At 32.9% G+C, this 5882-nt stretch overlaps 1 long non-coding RNA gene across 1 annotated transcript; it reads left to right on the forward strand.

Moving 5' to 3' along the window:
- Window positions 1–1664: 1664 nt before the first annotated feature.
- On the forward strand, window positions 1665–4210 carry LOC131013675 (uncharacterized). The gene is made up of 2 exons (XR_009097772.1): window positions 1665–2130; window positions 3998–4210. It is a non-coding gene; the product is annotated as an uncharacterized LOC131013675 (long non-coding RNA).
- Window positions 4211–5882: the final 1672 nt, after the last annotated feature.

Below are 5882 nucleotides of genomic sequence, written 5' to 3' on the forward strand. Positions count from 1 at the left end.
TTTTCACTCACAATAATTTTCAACTAATATTTCTTAAGACCCGTGCCACTCCCAATTGTTCATGTTTTTGTGAGACGGAGGGAGTATTTTATTTTAAATCAGCAACAATTACACATTTTTCATAATATATATTTAATATAATATCTGATCAATTTGTTGGGTCCCGGAGGGTTTACTGGACAGGTGTATGGGGGGGAGGGGGAATACACCCGCAGGCTATTTTTGCGGAAAACAAACAATCCAAACTTCAGTTGGAAAGTGGTCGTAGACTGATACTGAAGTGTCTTCAGTATTATGATTTCAGTCAAGCCAGAGCTTTAACTGATATCCACGTAAGGCTTCAGTCCAGAGTTTGTAAAATAGAGTAGAGTTACAAATCTTACTGACTATCAGTTGATTGGTCAGTTAGACTAATAACTTAGCAGCGAAAATTTAAACTTAATTTAAATAGCCTTTAGAAAGTTTGTCACCTAATAAAATCCTTAGTTTCGCTTTTCAGTTAGTCAGTTTCAATTGAAAACAAGCTTAACACAGATAAGAAATAACTGAAAGTAGATGAAGACACTACAAGAAAAATGAGTATACATGACACTGCATACATGACGCTTTTTATGAAAAAGTGTCATGTATGAGCGCATTTTTCATATACATGACGGTTTAAAAAAAAAGCGTCATATATGCGGTGTCATGTATTGAATACTTGACACTGAGCTGACACTTTTAGGAAAAGCGTCATGTATGAGCGTCGTTTATTCATAGTATACATGACATTTACTATAAAGCGTCATATGTGTGCGTTAATTTAAATGTTATTATACATGATAGTTATGCAAACTGACATGTATGTTACTAAACAAACCGTCATTAATTGTATTATTCTTGACATTTGATATAAATCGTCAAATATATTTAAATATAAGCATCATATATGTACATTAATTTAAATATTATACATGATATTTATGCAAATTGTCGTGTAAGTTAGTAAATAAATCGTCATTAATTATATTAATCTTGAAATTTAGTACAAAACATCAATTATATTTAAATTAAACCGTCATAATAATAATAATAAAAAAAATGCAAGTGTGCAGGATCAAATACTTGGACTCTTAACTTAATTTTTTTCAGGTGCACCAATAAGAATTTTACAAATAATTTCAACTTTGTTAATATTTATAATAATTGTATTGAAATCATAAAGAAAAATGATTTTAATTTAAAATATTTATAATATAATGAATTTTAGTAATCAATTAATATTAAATAAAAGTGAATATATATTTTAAATTGAAAAAAAAGAATTTATTTATAGTATAAGCAATAAGTTTTATTTTAAACCATTTAAATATTAAATAAGATAATTTTGTAATTATTAAAAAATAAATATTTTAAATAAGAAAATATTGTAAATAATGATTTTTATTTAAAGTCATTTAAATATTAAACAAAAACAATAAATTTTAAATGTTAATTTTTTTAACTAAGATTGTTTTGATATCATAGTGAAAAATGATTTTATATTAAGAAAATGAACTTATCTTTTAAACATTACAAAAAGAATGAATTTATGCTATAATGGTTTTTATTAATCAATTCAATATTAAATAGAAATAAAATTATTTATCACATCATATCATATTAAGATAAAACCCCTAGTTAAATTTCTTAAGCACTCCCATCCCAATTCATTCTTCCCTCATACACTGCTATCTCCCGCTATAGGAATTTTGAACCCGCCGCGCTCAGCCGTAGCTTCCGTTCTCGCTCGCCGCCCCTCTCCGTTGTTATCGCGCACCGCTGTAGTCTTGTCTTCTGTGCGGCTAGATTATTTCTTCTCATACCCACTCTCTGTCGCTCTAAATAATCGAACCCGCCGCCTCAAACCCTAGCCACGCGGTTCTCGCCGCCCTCTTCACCATTCTCGCGCTCAAACCCTCTTCGTCCGGTCAACCCGCCACTCCCCGTCTCAAGCAGGCATAGTCGCACATCCGCCCTCTGCCTCGGCCGTCGGCCTCTTCCCCATTGCCAACCGCCGCCCTCCTTCTCTGTCTTCACTTCTACACGTCCGTTGTGCTGCCGTCACTGCTCCGCTTTTTTGATGCTCCATTGTTCGCTGCTCTGTTCTAGGTATTTCAGATTTAAAATCCTAATTTGGTTGCTTCCTGGGAATTTATGTTTGTGATAGTCTAGGGTTTCGATTTTATGCTATGATTTTATTTTGCTACTTATGAATTTATGTTTGTGATAGTCTAGGGTTTCGATTTTAGGCTATGATTTTATATTGCTACTTACGAATTTTCGTTCTAGGGTTTTTCTGCAATTGGATTTTGCTTGTCGATCTAGCATTGTGAATAACCATCATCCATGATATGCAGAGATAAAAGAAATGTTTTATTTTCTACTCAAAGCCAATCTTAGAACTAGTATTTCGCATTTGTCCATGACTTCAAATTTCCAGTACCGTGGTAGAACACAAATGGAAACTATTTTGTCTTGTCCTTCCACCACCCAGTTATTTTTAAATACATATTGTTGTAACAAGAAGTTACATGTTTAAATTCTGTCTACTTATTTAGAAATGTTCTTGAGCTCAATCCTGTATAGTGTAGTATAATGATTGATTGACGATGTATAACTCACCCAACTATTTAGTCGTGTCCCATTTGCATCTTCTTTCAGGGGATCCAATCCTCTTCATTTATAATCCCATAAGAGTTACATCATAAATTGGAGATTTCAATTACAAACGATGTAGTTGGCATTTTATTCAGTTTTGTTGATGAATAAGGTACTTTCAGGCAAGGTCTTTTATTTCACTAAATGCCATTTATATGTGATGGATTTCCTTTAATTCTAGTATTTCAAAAACTATGAACCTTTGTAGAATCACTTTGATATTTTTTAAGAGAATATCAAGTCACGTGAGTAACATTTTCTGTTGATATTCTTTCTTTGTTGTGTTGGTAGTTCTTATCATCATTGACTAATTATATAAAAATAAGAGTGTATGTATGATGGAGTTGAAATCCTAAAAAGAGAAGAATATGTCAAAATTGTCGCTGAGGATGGTTAATTTAGCAAAACTTACTTTTTTAACACATCAGTAACACTAATGATTGCTCCTCACGTAAAATAAGGTTTTAAACATTGTTTAAATTTTTAGAGTTACCAAGATTTAGTAAAAGTTGTAAAATAGGAAATTTTAATTTAAATTTGATCTCTCTGCATGATAAATATATTATTAGTCATTTTCCAATTATATGTCATATTTAAAGAACATGCGAGTAGATGTGATGTGTTTTGATGCTCTGTTGTTTAATTTCTTAATTAGATGAATCAGGCCTTTACTAACCCAACCTGTTTCATCTTTTATTCTATCTTTAATCAGATAGATTGATAAAAAAAAAATGGGGGAACACATTTAAACTTTTGTGCTCTATATTAACTAGGAAGTTTCAAACCACAAAACTTACATTGCTATTACTGAAGGATGTACAAGTCAAACAAGATGTTAGCATATTTTAAGGGAAATATTCCACAAGTTTCCTATTCATCTGCCAACTTCTGTCATAAACATTTTTGTTTTGTGCGTCTGTTCACTGGTGTCAACTTCTCTGCAGGTTTATTTTTAGGGCATCTATAGATATATTTCTCAAAAAATGCGACCTCTTAAAGTGTAGGAAAGCTAACTTTCAAGTCTCTCCCTGTTCTTGCAGTCATAAGTACTCATTTGGTGAAGTTGAGACCTCTACTTATATAGCCTTTACATCCCTTCTGCTTTGTTGTTAAGTGTAACTGATCTTGTGCTCTGTTTGGAATCTATTGTCCTCACATACATAATTTGCAGATTTATGCAGATCTCAAAGCCTCCTCAAAAGATTGCTTCAAATGTTCAATTCTATAGATTATTTGTGAAATTTAATCTATTGAATTTTTATTGTCTCTTTGAAGAGTGTATAGAAGATGTTAATGCTAATTTTCTTTGTTTTTGTAGATTGACCGGTAAAATGAAGAAGCTCGTTCATTGAAGACATGGATATTAAATAGTCAATGATTTGTACGATTCAAACATTATTGAATTCTTGTTGTAAATATATTAATATTATGATGTGTATGTATGTAGGATTTTCAACGTTGAATGTTTAATGTATGTAAAAGTTGGATGTTTAGTTATGAATGATTAATTGATATATCAATGTTTTAGATATTTTATTTTGTTTATTGGTTTTTAAAATTTAAAACAGGAAAATTAAAAAAATATATATAAAATTATAATAAAATCAATACTGGAAAGAGAATAGATGACGGTTTATAACCATCAAGTATGACAAATATATTGTCATATATTTCATAATACATGACGGTTGAAAAATGTCAAGTATATATATACAAACGTCATGAATAATTACATATATGACAGTTACAAAGTGTCAAATATAATACTAAAAACCGTCATGTTTTGTGTTATACATGACGGTCAGAAAGCGTCAAGAAAAATATTACGAGTGTCATGTATTATATTAATACTTGACGGTTGCAAACTGTCAAGTATACATATATAACCGTCAAGAAAAATAAGTATACACGACGGTTAATAACTGTCATCTATACTAGGACTATACATGACACCACTATATTTGACGGTTCGCGGAGGGCATAGATGACGGCTAAAAACCGTCATCTATGAGCGCTTTTCTTGTAGTGAGAACATAAGGATTTTTACGTGGTTCGGAATAAGTTTCTACGTCGACGGCCAGATGATCAATCTGACAAACACTTTAGGCTTATGCTTACGGGTGCACAACAAACCTTGAACTGAAAATCAAATTTTCAGTACCAACACATTGGGTTGAATTTATCGCTCACTCTTAGCACACTAAGACACACAATTACCTTTTTCAGCGCTTGGCTAAGATCTATGAGTCAGAACACTAGTCTGAACTCCCTTAGCTTGCGGGTGCCAAGGAACCTAACTGTTTAGTTTACTGGTACTAAACAACCACTGAGTTCGGTCTCAGTCTCGAACTCGATTACAATCGCTCTTCTCACTCTAAAGAAAAGGTTATGTAATAAACCAACTATGATTACTAAGAATAGACTCTCAAGTATCAGAAACTAGACTAAGGATATATCTTGTTTAATTGCCTAGATGTTCTAAGAGAGTTCATGTAATCAGTTGCATTGATTGTGTTATCTCTGATTGCTCTTTTCTTCAATTCAATGCTTGTGGAGGTTAAGCTCGAGTTGATCTTTCAATGTGGCCTGTGCATTGATGATTGAATCGAATTTTCTCTTTCTATTTTCTCTCTATTTTCTTGGGGTATTTTCCTGAGCTATTTATAGGCAGCTCTGAAGAATAAAACTGTTGGTGGAGATCCCTTCTTCAAATTCTACCGTTGTGAGATATAGTCTGGTGAGTTCAATAATTTCACCCTTTAATTATGAAGATAATGATTCACCTATAGTGTGTTGGGGAATTGAGAGAGAAAGCAAGAACAGCTAGAGCGAGAGAAGAGAGAATTTTTGTATTAGAATTCGGATAGTATGTGTCTACAATGACAAGCATTCATTCTATTTATAGATGCCTAAGACAAGGGTCAATTAGTAATTACATGACCGATGGTGACCCTGGCAGTTAGAGAGAATCTTTCTGAGGTCGTTGTCAACCAGCGGGGCTGCCAATCTTTTCCAGCGCTGCATCTATCTTCCAGCCCTGAAATCCCCGTCTTGACCACACCAGCCCTGCTCAAGTTCCCCTCCTGACTATGCCAGATTTGCTTAATCCCCAGCGTTGCTCATCCTTTCTTTACTTCAGCCCTGGTACGCGTAATGCCTAAATCCTCCCAAAATGGCCCTGGTGCTTTTATCCTTCGTGTTTT

This window comes from Salvia miltiorrhiza, chromosome 2 (genome assembly GCF_028751815.1).
Source record: "Salvia miltiorrhiza cultivar Shanhuang (shh) chromosome 2, IMPLAD_Smil_shh, whole genome shotgun sequence".
In the NCBI taxonomy this organism is placed as follows: Eukaryota; Viridiplantae; Streptophyta; class Magnoliopsida; order Lamiales; family Lamiaceae; genus Salvia; species Salvia miltiorrhiza.